The sequence below is a fragment of the Amblyomma mixtum genome, chromosome 3 (genome assembly GCF_055824585.1).
Source record: "Amblyomma mixtum isolate Tamu chromosome 3, ASM5582458v1, whole genome shotgun sequence".
Classification (NCBI taxonomy): domain Eukaryota; kingdom Metazoa; phylum Arthropoda; class Arachnida; order Ixodida; family Ixodidae; genus Amblyomma; species Amblyomma mixtum.
Genome location: NC_143014.1, coordinates 211269641 through 211286347, shown reverse-complemented (window position 1 = coordinate 211286347; position 16707 = coordinate 211269641). Strand labels below are relative to the sequence as shown.

At 44.3% G+C, this 16707-nt stretch overlaps 1 long non-coding RNA gene across 1 annotated transcript; it reads left to right on the top strand.

Moving 5' to 3' along the window:
* The first annotated feature begins 3494 nt into the window (after positions 1-3494).
* Positions 3495-13834, top strand: LOC149353543 (uncharacterized). The gene is made up of 2 exons (XR_016289591.1): positions 3495-4458; positions 13726-13834. It is a non-coding gene; the product is annotated as an uncharacterized LOC149353543 (long non-coding RNA).
* Positions 13835-16707: the final 2873 nt, after the last annotated feature.

Here is a 16707-nt window from a genome sequence, read left to right as displayed (position 1 = left end):
CTTCCCTACCTGTTCTGGACATGACAATCAAGGCAGCTGCTGATGGTGTGTGCACTGATGGCTGTAATGAGTTTCTTCATTCAATTCAGTCATCTCCAGCTACAAAAGTGGTGCATAACACGTGTTAAAAGCTCTCTGCATTGCTTTGTATTTGCAGTGCTGAAGTATTTCAGCATCAGTTAGTCGGCAAAGGTATCAACAGCCTACCTGAGTAAGGCACTGCATTCTTTTTGCATCACACTCATGGCTTCTTACATTACTAATGCTTCGGTACCATTCAGTGCATGATAATTGTCGGCTATAGCAGTTCAGTTGTGGACATTTACAGTAAACTTGTTTCACTGAATTTCACAATTTTGAAAGAGCTTCACTGCCATGTATTGCAATTTTATACTGATCAGAAGGGGTTGCTGCAAACATAATTACATGAAAAGCTGATTTCTGACCTGGGGAGTTTGACTCTTGGCCCTGTTTCACTCTGACTGAAACATCTGCATTTAGCTGGTTGCACGTTGCTTTTCCACAATCCTTTGCATCACTTTAAAGAGCCTTTGACTCCCCTCTGGTCAAAAATGTGTTACGCCGAGGTAATGTGTTGTCATCCCTGGAACACACAGGCGCAGATAAATTTTCGAAAACAGGTATAATAGTGAAATGACACCTGCCATGATCATATAATTTCTTCGTGTTTCTCTCATTTCATGCCGTCTTTGAGGTTTTCCTTCCTTCCACGTGGCCGACTAGCCTCAGCAGACGAAGTTTCCCTTCTCCTATTTTAGCTCAAGGCAGATTTAGTCACACGCCTGTATCGTAGCCTCTCCTTGACAAGTACTCTTGTCTTGATCTTTGCTACTATGAGAATTTTGGTCTTCCGTGTGCTTTGTTTTCTTTGCAGCCCGAAGTTGTAGGTTGTTGCATCGTTCATTCTTGGGAGTCAGAAGTTTACGATTGACCTCACATTGGAACGGGCTCCGCCGTGTGTGCCTATTTCAGAAAACGCCGGTAATCATTCAGTGTGTGGGGCAGCACAGAATGGTTCACCGTGCTTTGTGGTAAATATAAATATCAGCGCTCTCTAAAATGTTTAAGTGTGAAGACTATACGAATGATGGAGCACACAGAACATGTTAAAGCATTCATGGACTATGGACAATAAACCAAAAATTTCGTTTTTGTGTGCAGATATCTGCATGGAGACGATGTGATGCCAGAGGAAGTATGTCATTGTGGTCTATGTTGCCACATTGGTTGCACCTGTCGTTCACCTGCCAGCCAGGATAATTGAGGCCATAAGTAGTAGCATGCTGTGTTGCTAGAAGCTGTGAACCATCATAGGCTTACCATTAGAGCTTTGCAGGTCATACTGAGTGTTAATGTACAAATTCATGCAGCATCAACATGTGACATAATCAAACATAAACCAAACAAAGTGCACAAAATCTAAGTTGTAACCAAACTTAGATTTGAAAACATATCTTCAAACCGTTAAAAACAGCAGGCACGCACAAACGTTCAGGAATGGCATTATCTGAGTTGTAACCAGACTCAAATTTCAAAACATCTTCAAGCCTTAAAAACAGCAGGCACGCACAAGCATTCAGGAATGGCATTATCACATGAGAAGCTGTATTACCATGAGCACCCATTATCCTTCGCTGAGAGGTAGAGGCAATGCTTTCATTCCTGGTAGAATGAAAGTTGTAAGTCAGCGCTTGTCTCCTGTCCCGGTGTTTTGCGCTGTTCCGTCACAAATTCCTGGTAGGAACGAAATAACAGCTGAGTAAATGTGTAACATTGATTTCTTTCCATCCGCCTTGCATTGTCATTCTCTGCTTAAGGAAGTCAATGCACCAACAACTGGGTGATGGTGTTTAAATGTTCCAAACTCTTTTTACTGCACTTCTTAATGCTCGAGTGCTCGACTTGGCAGAATTTCTCTCATATACTCATACAATCAAACCTCATCATTACAGGGGAATCAGAATTTCTTCATTGTAACTATTACGTTGCTATAACCATTTCTACCCTAAAAAAGCAGTTTGGCATGTCAGTAAGGTGTACTCTAGACAGAATTAATTAACTGATGGCAATAAGCAGCCTATCATGCGACTAAATGATCGTGGCGTGATTGTTATGGTCACTAATTACACAAGTCGCAAAAGAAACGAAACAAAAAGATCAAACATTTATCGTTATGTTTCACACGCACACAAAAATTGGCTCAATCACAATTCGCCTCGAAGTAATCTTTCATTATCCTCTGGAGGGTCTTCAGGGGCATTTGTATCCAAGCCAACCCCCGTTTGAGGCTGCAGATTTTGTTGTTCTGTGATCACTGTTTATCACATTGGCAAACAGATGAAACAAAGCTATAGGCTAGGTTAGTGCGCTCACTTTACGCAGTTTCTCACTTGTGAAAGAACCAAGTGCACAAATGCACAATACAGTCTTACGGTGTGCTGTTTGTGCACACATTTTCAGTGATTCAACAAGTGTTGATTTGAGCGCTGTACATCTGCATCCAGTGGTCAGCATCTGCGGCATGTTGCAAGTTGGAGCGGAACACTTTCACATCAGGTATAGAGGACTCGAGGTCTTCTACACAATCTAAGGTAGCCGCCTCCGCCATTGTTTTCCACGAGGAGAGCTACAATTCAGCACTGTGAAGTGCTGTGTCGTCAACCACCGCAGGCAGCAAGTCCGTGAACTACCAGCGCGGACATATAGCATTGGAGACAAGACCAAGCTCAGAAGAGCGCAGGAAATAAAATCGCGTGAAGTAGTGTTTCGGTGTCGTTTATGAGATTCGTACGTGAGTTTGCTTTGTATACTTCTTCGCTTTGTTTTCTTTTTCATGTTGAAACATACCAATTGTTTCAGCGGACACTTTCGAAAATTTTTATAAATATGCTTTTTGGAGTAAAAATTTTGCGGCACAGTGTTACCAGTGTTGGCAGACACCAGAAAAGTGGTGTTTTGTCTGAAGTCGTGAGCTGGTTAACTAATTTTTAATAATTACCTCTGTAACTAGTAGAGTTAGGCACCTAGTTGCAATTAGAGATTTGTAGCTGGTCGTCAGTAATAGCTATATCAGTTTTTAGAGTTTCGAAATCGAGGTTACCCTCGCTGTCGTGACTTGGCAAAATCTGGCTGCATCGTGCGAAAATACCACGGGCTTTCGAAAGCATGGAGGTAAAGCAACTGCTACAGTGCATGTAACTAGTCGAAAAAGCCAAATTTTGTTGAGCCACAGTGCCAAGAGTAATCGCGTTTTCTGATTTCTAAAAACTGATGTGGCTGTTACTAAAGACCAGCTATAAATCTCTAACTGCAATTAGGCGCCTAGTTGAGCTAGTTAAGAAAAGTCGTTAACTAGCTTACTACTCACGACGATTCACCAGTTTTCTGGTGTTCGCCAACACTGGTAATACTGTGCCGTAAAAGCCATATTTCCCCCAAAAAGTCTATAAAATTTTTTGAAAGTGTTCGCTGAAACTCCCGGTATATTTATAAATGCAACAGCAGCACACGGCTGTTTTGATTTCGGATCGTGTTTAAATGCTTTTAAACTTTTTGGATTTAAAAAAAGAAACAAGCGAGGTCATGTTTTGGTTTCGTTTATGAAGTTTGTAACGTTGTAAGTTTGCTTTGTATACGCCTGAATTTAGATTTTACGTATGTACGTTCGCGTTACGTACGCTCTCTTTCGAATTTAGCGCGCGTGCTCTTATGCTAGGAAAATAGCTTTGTCAAGATGGCGGCGCCCAAGTCACCCGCTTCGGTGAGAATTCGTCAGTGTTATTGGGTTTTTAGGCATATTCTTTGCCTTTAAATAACACACGTGATATTCGCTTTGCCTCCTCGCGCCAAAAGCAGAACGAATGAGGGATAAACTTCCTCTATTTTCGATTTTAACTCAAACAAGACTCCGCCGACTGTGGATCGGCTTGATTTGGATGTTCAAGCTAAGGCAGTCATAGTCAAATGTAGCCGTTTCGGTGGTTGGCAGAAAGGTGCGAAATAACTCCACATGATGTTATTAAAAACATTGCTCGGTTAAGTTACCTAAAAAAAATAGGCCCTGGCTGGACTGCATTAGCAATGGTACTAGCTTTGCTTTGCTAAGTGGGAATCACAGCGCATAAAATATTTTCACATTTCAACACCAGATGGCGTTACTGCGGCCGGCGCTAATGTTGCAGAAAGTTTTAAAATTCGTCGTGGATTCGAAAGCGTGCGACTTCTTTCGGCGGTTTTTGCTTTCGGCTGCTTTAGCATTTCGAGTCCTGCAGTCCGCATCGCTTCGGTTTCTCGAATTGACAGTCGTGCCTGCATTCAGCTACAGCGAACCTTTTGACGAGCAGATGCAAGAGGAGCCTGTGGCAACGAATGGCCGGATTGCGGTGAACTTGTGCAGCGAGTTGTCTAGCCGGTGATGTTGACGATAAGATATGCAAGGTAATGATTTTCGTTACTTGAAAAGAACAGCTAATCTCCTCTCTGCAGACCAGGTACAAGAAGCCCCCGTGAAGCTGGTAATTGCAATACGCCTGTTCGTGCGAAAGGAAGTCTTTGAGGGGCTCGGGAGACCTGCATTGCCGTATATTTGTAAGCATTTTTTTTTTATTTGCACACAGCTCAGAAACATGCTGACAATAAGCAGTATTAACAGGCCTGCAGTCTGGACTTGGCAGGTTACTGGGGCCAGCCCGACACTGCTAGAAAAACCAGCCTAAAGTCCGAGCGCGCGACTCTGTGAAGCAGTCAATGAGGACGCTGGTGTCATTTGCTAGTAGAGGTGAGCAGAAGTAGCAGGTTACCGATCATTTTCCGCTGTGAAGCCGGACTTTCCGATGCCGAACAGCCATACTAATGTTACAGTAAAATGTGGCAATCAAAGCAGAGAAAGGCCCAACCGAGTAAGGTGTTCGCGCAAGGCTGTGTGCGTCTTGGCCAACACTGTGGCTGCGTTCAGCTAGAGCATTGGCGTTGAATGACATCAGTGATTGTACTGAGGCTGTTCAAGAAGCTCATTTCCTGCGTTGTTTAAATGTGGCAAGTGAACACTACAATGGCTCCTCTGTCTCGATGCCATTGTGAATGACAGCTGCCTCTCACATTTAAAAAAAGGATTGAAAATTTTCACTGTTCACATGTCATGCTGTCAGCAATTCCGCCAAAGTGCTCGAAGAGGTTACTTCAAATTGAGGCAGGTGTAACCATTCAGTCCTAGTGAAAAACAGCCCTGGTGCTATTTTCAGTACGAGATGGTTCGCCACCTTATTTGGTGAACAGTTTTCTTGTGCTCAGTGCTGAACCATTGCTAATATGAAAGCGTTTGTTCCTAACCTGGTCATCATAAAAATTCCAACTCATGTCTTGAGTGATTTATTCGTGGATGGCCTTGATACACACATCACATCAAATTTTTCTTACTGTATTTGTGCTTTGGACTTGTGTAAGGCATCAGTAAACATGAATCACTGCACGAAATTTGCCTACGCTCAGTAAATAATTTGTAATTGAATTTCCCTTGCCACACAGTTTCTGTATTGGTTTCAGGTTGCCGAACATTGGTTGCAACGTCACAAGTGAGTATAAGATCACGTAAGGCCCACAAAAACTGCTCCTTCTCCAGTTGCTGTCATTGTGGCTTCTTAAGCAGCTTAGCATAAGTTTACAGGTATTAAATATACAAAGCAGTGACTATATTGCAGTTTTTGTATACGTCATTTGATTTCATACACACCTATGGCGACAGAACCTTCGTTCGGCAGCCTGGAATGGAAGCCGCAGGACAAAAGAAAATCCATTGCAAATTATTTATTCAGTGCTGGCAATTTCCATCCTATTACCCATGCTTACTAATGTCATATGCACAGTTCCACTCTTTGCTATTCTGTTCCAACTATTTGCAAGGGAGTTTATCACAATCCGAGAAAATTTCAGTTTAGTCGGTCGGTTAGTTATTGAGAAAGGTTCAAAAATTTTGAAAAGGGTGATTTTGAGAAAAATGCAATTTTATGTTTACACATATACTACAGCAGTTGAGGATGCACCAGCAGAGTACATGCACTTGTTGACTTTATTGGCATCTCCTCCGAAGCCTTCATGTTTATTCTCGCCGACGTTTCTTGCTCTCGGAGGAACTTCAGAACTCAGCAACCAGCTCCTTGGCAGCAGCAAGGCAACACGCTACTTGACAAGCCGGTTGAGACGCACTTCACGGAGTACAGTTGATTGGATGCTATGTGTATTTAAAACTGCACTTTCTGCTGTATCATCGCCATAGATATATTACATCACTGCAAGTTGCAGTTTTCAACCTGTCAGTCCTAAGAAATGTTGTTTGTTGTCTTAGGACAGTGGTATCGAATCAGCTGATTCCGTTATTTGGTGGTTTTGAGTGTCCTGCAGTGGAATCACTTTCTTAGATGACCTGGCAGTGATAAAGCCACACACACAGCTGGCCTAGCTGCTTGTAGAACAGCAGTTGGCAGGCTGTTTCTGTGGTAGTAGGCCTCCGGATTGCCTTCGCTGAGGGCTCGGTTGTAACCACACTGTTTTTGAGAAACCAGCACTTCGACAATCTGGCTTGTTGCTGTGAAACTTCCTCCTTCTCATCTACTATGTAGGCACTGTCACCATGATGAAGCTCAGTACTTTGAAAAAGAAGGTTCAAAAGTGATCACAACAAAAACCTGTGACGACTAGGCTTGAGTGCGCTACAAAAGCATTCTTTGTGACAAAACTTTCAATTAAAACTGATTAAAAATATACAGAACTTGAACATTTTTGTTATAAAAAAATACATGCCCACAAAAAAGATGATGGAAAACAACATGTAACCAAAATGCCTTTTTAAATACCACAAGGTGCAGTTTTCAGCAGGGTGTCGAACCGGAATTTTTTCGGGTTCGGTTCAGGTTCGGGTTCAGTTGTGGGTTCGGCTACAGAGCGACATTCCATTCCGGTTCGGACCGTATTGAACCGGTTTTAAACCCGCCGCGGTGGCTCAGTGGTAAGGCGCCCGTCTACCGAGCCGGAGTACCCGGGTTCGAACCTGACCGCGGCGGCCGCGTTTCAATGGAGGCGAAACGCAAGATGCGCCAGTGTGCTGTGCGTTGTCAGTGCACGTTAAAGATCCCCAGGTGGTCGAAATTATACCGGAGACCTCCACTACGGCACCTCTTTCTCCCTTTCTTCTTTCACTCCCACCTTCCTCCTTTCCCTTACGGCGCGGTTCAGGTGTCCGCCGATATATGCGAGACAGATACTGCGCCATTTCCTTTCCTCAAAAAACCAATTTATTTAATTTATTTGAACCGGTTCTAACGAGTTCAGGATTTTTAAAAATTTTAGAACGTAGAGAAGATTTAATATATCAAGCTTGTTATGCTGTTTACTTTTTTCTGGCACATCGATATATAAAATAACAAATGCAAAAATTTGTTTAATGCGAGGTGTTCTCACTTTACACACTTTATTTATTGTCTGCGGTAAAAAGACAAATTTACGGCAAGAGCCGTGGAATGAAATTAACTCTAAATCAACGTAAATCGGCTATGTGTACGCTATAATATGTCTGATGAGGTAAAAGGCGAAAAGGCGGTGGACTTTACCTACAAAACCCTCCAGCTTGAGCAGTTTCGGAGACCTCGTCGCATGAATACTTGGTCTTCCTGAAAGTCGAGTCAGTCGGGAATTTTTCGTATACGCAGTGCACTTATGCGGGCGCCGACATGATCGCTGCATGTGGTCTCTACGTTCCTGCGTGCTATTGAGAAACGAAGCTGTCATGTTCTGTCGCCTATATACAGACACCTTTCCATCGCCCCGAAACTGACTTGCCAGTCACCCCCCCCTTTCCTACGAGAATATGAGAGAGCATCTCCACCGCGCATCCCCCACCCAACGAGAGCCTCGGGGCAGCACTGGCTCTCCATAACATCCACAGCTTACCAAACATATTTTATTTAAATCACCTTTTCGATGTGACTCACGTTATATATCTTGAGCCTTTATAGCTCAGTGTCTTCAAAAACGTGGCTCGGAATTCGCTTAAGGAGCCGACGTCACTTTTTCATGCAGTTTCGCCATGGGTGAGAGCGCAGCTGACAATGTGCCTGAAACGCCTGCACGTCTAACCAAGCGTAGCCAAGGGTAATGGAGCTTTCGCTCAAACTAGATTTAGAACAGTCGGAGCACTGCTAATTTTTATCAACATGCGACAGCGCACGCAAGGTTTTGCATTTTGCCTCCATCGAAATGTGGCCCTCGAGGCAAGGATCAAACCTGCAACCTTGGGTCGGCAGCCGAACTCCACAGCCACTGAGGCCTTTTTTTTTTGTTCATTTCACCACTGACCCATTGCGAAGGGTTTTATTTAATACCTGCCGTCGCAGACAACAAACGCTTACAAAGGTAAAAGTAGCACTACCCACTGCGGTGGCTCAGTGTTTAGGGTGCTCGGCTATTTTTTCGGTGTGCCCGGGTTTGAATCTGGCGGTGTTTCGATGGAGGTGAAACGGGAGAGGCACCTGCGTACTCTGCGATGTCAGTTCAAGGTGTAATGAACAAAAAGGTCTAATAGTTTATTGTTGAAAAGATTGTGGTTCCATAGGCACACAGTATTCTAGGCTTTAGATAAGAGTTTAAACAGAACGGTGACTCGAAGCACTCTTCTAAGCTTCTGAGAACTTGGTAGAAAAGGAGGAGAGTTGACATTATGAGTCGCCATGCTTACCTGCTGAAATTATTTGCATTGAAAATTTTCGTATTTGATCCTGCATTCATGGGTTCCGCATCCATGGGTGTATATGAGCTCGAGCCTTATAGGAGGTGTGTAAAGAGAGATCTGCCTTTCCAGCAGTGGCAGTGCGAAATTCGATCAAAGGATCTGACAAAACTGCACCCGTGAATTTGGCCTGCACTCATGTCAACGGTGAACTAGTAAGGTGAACAGCAACGAAAGGTTGCCATTTGCGCGACAGCGTAATCCTGTGCTTCGGTAGTAAATCGACACCGCCATGATGCCTTATGCTGCCTCGAGGGCCCTCACAGCAGTGAACATTTACTTCCCTCAACTGTCAACATGAAAATAGCTAAGCACATGTGACAAACTTCACTGTCGCTTGAAGTTTGCCGCCACTCACAACCACTCACCCATGTCCTATCACCACTCGTCTCTCTCACACTCACATCCTTTCACTCGCACTCATGACCACCCACACTCACATCCATTCACTCGCACTCGCAACCACTCACTCACACTCATGACCACCTACACTCGCATCCACTCACTCGCACTCACACATGTAAGTGTGAAGCGATATGAGTGCACTCATGAGTGAGCGTGCCGACCTATGCTGTTAGGAGCCATATTCTTGTAGACATCAGTGCTGGGCAGTCCCACAGCAAGTGATGAGTGTTGACTTCAATGTCTTTGCATTCACATATTGGACACCCAAGTCAAGGAAGGAGATCTCGAAACAGGCCATTTCCGAGTCACAGCTGTAGTGAGGGCAGCCCCGACCCAGATCCTCCGAAGCACAACCTCCTCTGCAGAGGAGGATTACCGCACAGGATGAGACCACGTTTTTGGCACAAGAGGTGTCCCTTTCTTGACAAAAAAAATGGTAGTCTCGTCCATATTAATAGCCGAGGCATTGATGACCCTGGGATCAACAGGTGGGCTTTGAGAACTGAGCAGGTCCATCGGACCCACTCAGTATGTACTGGCTGCGAGATGCGTGCCGCTAGGCAGTGGATGTCCTCACTAGCTCACTTGTTTCCTACAGCTCACTAGCTTACTTAGCACCAGCACCAAGAGGGAGCATGAAGATCGAAGTTTCTGGTTTTGCTTTTTTTGCTGGTAGTAACGCTAGTACTGTGGTCAGAAAGTTCTGCCATTCGGCGCTCTGCGCATCTTTTTTCTTTCCGTTGGTGTGGCTGTTACCATGGCTTCTGCGAAGTGCATAGTCTTTTGAGGTGTCGACTAGGCCATTGGCAGCATTGCTGTGTATGCTGATTGTAAAGCAATAGATCAGCCATCAGGTATAGCTGAATTTCTTCATTGTACAGGTAGATTTGTTGTAGCGGTGTTCACTAGAGAGATATTCACAGTACATATGAAAGACAGGAATTCAGCCCGGACGTCAGAAATCCTTCGTTAGAAAAGTCATTTTGTGTATGCATTTGTTGTAAAGGTGTTCAGATGTATTTACAGATGCCAAGTGCTGAGTTATTTCTTGCGATCATTACTAAATTCCTTGCATTACTCTCAAATTTTTGGGTTTCTTGCTTCTTCTGTCTGCTGCATTCACTTCATTTTTTTTATAAAGTGCAATTGCTTTGGTATATTGCTGCCAGTATATTCCAATTAACACTGTTTGAAATCTTGTACGGGTGCATAGGCACACATTGAAGCACTTGTTTGAGCTGTTTGTCTGCGCCCCTAGCATCTTGTTTATATAAAGTGTAGCAGTGAAGTTAGGCAGCTGCTGCTGAGAATATGCAATAACCGCCTAAGGAGACGCGTCGCCCACTTGGAAAATTTCGAGGTGATCACAACCAGACATGTCAACCTTGACCCCTTTTTGGCAGTGACCCAGAAGTCTGTCTTGCAAAAGATTTGATTTCATATTAGGTTCTTGCACTTTATTGCTGATGATGTTCAGTGCTATCACATTTATTGCATGGTGTGCAGAAATTCAAAATTTGGAATCACTTAAAGGAAAAGCACTTTACTAAACTGCACTAACAAGTCGTGCCTACCATGCATCTACCATAGCAATGGTGGTGTCAGAGCATGAAGTATTTTGTTCCTAATTTGGTAATAAATATGCTTGTAGAAATAAGTTCGGGTAAAAGAATTGATAAGAACCTAAAGGACCCATTCCTTGGTGGAACTGTTTTGTGGCTCTGCCTCAGACAACTAATACCAGATGTAATAGCACTGATGACAGCACTGATATGAGCCGTGCCTGCAGCAGAAAAAATTCATGCCATCCAGTAGAACTCGGAAAGATGGAGAAAGTTGCTTGTGCTTAAAATGGAGACCATGATGGTTATGTATGCCAGTGTGAAACACTGACGGAAGTGTTGTCCTCTGGTGACTGCAGCTCACCACAGCAGAACACCAACCTCTCACAAGGTTTTCATTACCCGCATGTAAAAGCCGTTGGTGGACATGGCATAGAATTGCAATTCAGTATTCCTTGTATCTTTTCTAGTCATCAAGATCTATGTCTTAAGAGAGGCATCCCGTAAAGTATCACTAGCGTTAATTACAAAGCTGCAGTTGTAGGGATAGAGCTTAAAAAAAAAAAAAGAATGAATCTAACAGGCATGTAGATGAAGGCAAGGAAGATGGCTACGGAATTGCAGCTTAGCTGCTGGTTTGTTGCTTTTGCAACCTTGCATTTGCAGGCTAAAAAACTCCACTAGAAACGCTGTAAATGTTCTCGATAGATTTTACTGGTAGTTTTTGTAATGAAAGTATGTTTAAACAGCATACAATTGAGCCCACTTATAACATCCACAGTTAAAACAAATGCTCGCTTATTACCAACAAAGTTAGAACTACCGTCAAAAAAATGTATTAGGGCTATGGCATTGCATGTCATATAAAACGAACAACCGTGGCCGCACCACTTGGTTTTATAACAAACAAGGAGGTGCCCTTTAAAATTCACCCTCAGATTTGAAAACTGCACTTCTAGCCAGCATGGCAATCAAAGATCATCTCCCAGCTGCACTGTTGCCCCCTTCCCCCTTGCAAAAACACACACACACAAAAAAAATACACTTTCAATCGGCAGTTAACCACTGGCAAAGTGTGCCCCGACACGACACACTAGAAGGGCAGTTGATTATGCTAGCTGGGAAAAGTGTAGAGTATAACAAGAAATGTTGTAAGCACGAAATAGCGGCAGTGTTGAAAATAAATTATTGCACATGGCCGGTGATCAACTAATGAGAGCAATCTGAGAAGTTTGACTACCAGTCACAAGGTACGCCTTGATGGCTTACTCCGTCATGCTGCAATTGTGCTGTCCGCTCAGTCGAATCTCTGACTGCAGCAGTGCTTCCATATGCAGATAGCGCATAGACCACAGGCAGTCTGCGTCACTCTGGGGTCTAGTGGGCAGTGTACAGCAATTAACAGAGGCTGAAATCTGACATGAGCTGATGGCTTTTAGGTAAAATGCAAGTGCCTGCCTGGTTTTAGGTCTAAGTGGCTGCACTTTCGCGCAAACATTGCATCAAAATCCTAGTAGCTGTGCGGTGGTGTAATTTGGGGGCCGATGCATTGCTGGAGCGAGCAGTTAAAGGTACACTGGACATTCTGCTTGGACATACCTTGTATTAGCTTCGTTGCTAGGCCCTTATGTCTTAGTCAAGGTTTGAAGGCTAAGTTCTATACTCTCCGCCACTGGCTGTGAACACCTCAAACACTTATCGCATCCCTAAAGCGGTTTGTCCACAGCCAGAAGGGCCTCGGCCAGAAGCATATGACCGAGCTTAGAAAATTGGCTTGATAGGATCTGCTCTGAGGGAACAAACATGCACAGTGCACTTTTCAAAAAATGAAACGCTACTTTTATCTGACATTGTCTTTTGACTGTAATAAGGTAAGTCCACTTAGTGCAGATTTCAGATACAATGAACGCAATCTGTGTGACTGTCAGGTTCGTTATAAGTAGGCTCAACTGTATTCAAAGCCTCAGTTGGCTGCTAGCTCTTTAGAGTGTACAGGTTATCAGCGAACACACATCACGACAGGAGATTCGCCTCAGCCTGGTTCACAGTTCACAGCCAGCTCACATTTCAGTTTCACGGGCCGTCTGTTGGCTATGGTTACCGAGATCATTTGAGACTTAAGACTACAAGAAGCTTAGGAAAGTGATGTGCTGCCTCTTCATTTGTTGTCTTGCCGATTTTTGGGGCAGGCAGGCAAAAGAGTTGGAATAAAAGCTCGCAAAGTAGCGTTTGATCTAGTTTTTAGCATTATCTCAACTCCTGCAGCTGCTGAAACAGCATGATATAACCAATTGAGCTATAGTTTTATTTCAAAGTGTGAACAAATGGGCCGAAATTTGCGGTCCCCACTCATTTAAAGATTCCCACATGCTGCTGGACTGCTTTAAGTGCGAAGAAAAACGGTTGTGGATAGGCTTTCTCCTCCAGTCATTTGTGAGCCTGCAGAGTACTCTTTTTGTCTTCCCAACTTGTAGAAATGCTTTCTGTAGAACAGGCTAAAAGTCTTGAAAGGGCATATTTAGACCTACCATCCCATTCCTTCTTTGATGGCAGTACTGTACTTGGTGCTAAAGTAATCGTGTGTTTCATTTGTGAATGACAATCCCATTGTTCGTGTAATAAAAGGGACCAAATGTCACCTTCTCAAAATGCAAAAGTAATGACGCCAAGACAGAGCAGATATTTATTTATTTATTAGTACCTCACAGGCCCCGAAGAGCAGTGGGTGAGGGGGCCAAACCGAAAAAAAGGTATATACAGATGGAAAAAACCGTAACATCGGACAAGAACGCGGTAAGCATGTAAGCATGCTTTATGGTTCTACAGCGGATTTGCATCGTCACCAAAATATTATCCCCAGAGGGTATTTAACGTGCACTAAGGCTAACATGGTGAAGTCTTATTCACAGGTATGGATAAATGTTGACTGTGGCTCACTGTACTGTTCATTTTCTTTTCCAGACGTACTTGTATTTCAAGCAGCAGACAACTTCCTTTCAGGAATAATTTCATCACTACTTGATGTGTCTGCAATAGTAACGTCCAGAATAAAGACCTTTTCAAAGATACAGTACTGCTGGAAGATCTCTTTTATTGTTTTGTTTTTGGATAAATTGTGTCAGCGCACATCTTGCTCTTGCACATCATGCATGTCTTAGATTTTGTCAGTCTTTCTTGACCCTTGGAGAACTACAAAAGCTTCCTTGAGGTGCCGAGGAATGCCATGTATCTTAGTTTATACCCTTTGTGCTGTACACGTATGCATACAAAATGAAGATGCGAGAGAGAGCCTGTTAGAAGAATACTCAAATTCATTGAATGATGACTGGCCATATAGTGAGAACCTATAAAGCAGTTATTGCGACTAGTCCGAAAGTGAGGAGTAAAGCAAAGCGCCAGGTTCATGCATGCTTGGATATAGACACTTCAGGTAACCCAGTAAGAACTCGGTGGTTCTATAGAACACAGTTTGATAATCCGTGAAAGTATGTATGCACATACAAGCAGTGGCTGGCTTGCTGTGCATCTGTAAAAATTGGCAGTTCTTCTGATGTCCCACCAGACAATAGCGTCTTTGAATATTGAAATATAAATTGCACTTCCTGTGCTCCCACCTAACTCAACTTTCTTCTGTACAGGGTTATCCACTGCCAACTTGAACACAGGAGCACGCTCTCTGGTTACACTTCAGCTCTGTAAAGTGCCACACTGGAAAGAAGTCTACGTTATTGTATGTATGTGCAAAGTTTAGCAATTGTGGCAGCTCCCTGCACCTGTTCAACAGCTCGCATTTGCCCATAATATGCCAGACACATGTTCAAGTTGGAAGGTAACAGCCCTCTTAGTGCATGTCCCAAGGCACGCCCCTGAGTAATAATGCCTGCTAACAAATGGCATATTCAAATTGTGTGACAATCTTCCTTTTCCAGATGCTCGTGTCTGATGTTGACTCCTGACCATTTACATGCTTATTCCACTCATCTTAAGAATAAGCCAACTATACTGATTGGTTTGGGCTGAGACAGTTATTGTTTTACAAGCCTTACAGTACTGACTCGTCCAAAGATAGCTGAATCCTCCATTGCTTTTTTGGCCACATCTCCAGGCGTTACGCATGCTTAAAGCACCATATGCACGAGTAAAGGCAAAGGCTGTTGAGTAATAGAATGCCACAGGAGAACAGATAAAGCTGACCAACCAGAATTTCAGTAAAGCAGAAAGCCTGTTGAACCAAATGAACGTGCACTTGAACAGTGCCACCACAAATGGAAAGTTCGATGAGCCCAAGACAAGCACAACTATGTTCAGTAAACAACAGCATCCACAGCGATTGCTTTAGATAAGCAATGTAATGAACTCCAAGGAATTAGCAAGGTTAAGGAGGGGATTAAAGAACAACTTCCCAGTTTCGCGATGGTTGAGGTGAAGTAAATAATAGACCACTCGACATTTATCATTATGTGCGGTTACTTGTAGACATATCTAGGTGTTTGGATGGATAAGTCTTGCTCCAATACACTGTAGCGCAGCAAAAGGCGAGGACACAAGAGACGAGCTCGTAGTGTTCGTATCTTGTGTCCTCGTCTTTTGCTACGCTACAGTGTATTGGAACTATGTACCAACAAGCCCAAAAAGCCACGCTACTGAAGTCTTCTTGCTCGATCCCAGCACCGCACTCTTTGGTGGCACGAAGCATGCAAACTCCGATCCTTGGCAGTCGTGCGGTCCTCGTCGTTGAACGTGTTATTAATGCACTTACTTTGCTCCCGCTGTCGCCTTGTAAACGAAAAGGAACGCGTCGCAGAGGCAGTCGTGCCAGCCAGAGAGCACGAAGTGGCCTGAGCGGCTGACAGACGCGAACGGTGTTGAACACTTACTGTACTCCCGCTATCTCCTTTTAAACGATAAGGAACGCGTTACTGAGGCACTCGTGCCAGCCAGACAGAAAAACACGAAGGAACGCGTCACAGAGGCAGTCGTGCAAGCCAGAGAGCACGAAGTAGCCGAAGTGGCCTGAGCGGCTGACAGACGACGCGAACGGCATGCGAACGGCCATTCCCAGGCACATTCTTCCTCCATGCCCAAGCAAAGCGCGAACAGTGGCGTCTCAATGTTGTCATGACAACGCCGGATGTGACGTTGCAGACAAGCAGCGCAACTAGCGGCCGATGCGTCTACGTACGCTGAAATGGAAATACGCGTCCCGACAGCACTTTACCTCCTGCTGACCATAACTTGCTCTCCTGAGGCTTGCTAATCGATACTACTACCCTAACGCTCTTGCCCGGAACTTGAACTATGAGACGCTGTTCGGCTAACGTAGCGTTATTGTCCTGGGTACTACCTTCTCGATCGCAGCAATCAGCCTTCTTCCCGGAAAGTGCATGCTTCTCTGGGCTCAAAACCAACGCATTTCCCCTTTCCTTATTGTTAGCAGTGCCTACATTATCCCCCGAGCCCTCATGGCTGGCGGATCTGCACTCTTCCTCATTGCTAGCCTTAGTGCCTATATTATCCCCCGAGCCCTCACGGCTTGTGGATCTGCACTCTTCGCTAGCTTTTCGACCGAACTCCTCGGTCCTCGCTGCCGAAGTGGCCTTTCTTTCCTGGACCAAACCTGTCCTTTGCCGCCACTTCTGAACAGCATTCGTGTCATCCGGCGACTGAGCGGAGCTTCTAACTCGGTCCCTGACACTCTCGCGGTGTGGCTTACCACCGTCAATTTGGCTTTCGAAATCTGCCTCCGCGGGAATTCGAAAGTATCGGAGGAGCGCACTTTTGGTTATCGCATAGTTGTGGGCATCCTCGTCAGACAACCTCGCCCAGGCATTACAAGGTTCACATGGGAAGAATCCCATCAACACAATTTACCAATAATCCTCGTCTAGCTGCTCCTCCATCGAAATTCTTTCAAAATTTTCTAGAAAAGCTCTGAAATTTTCG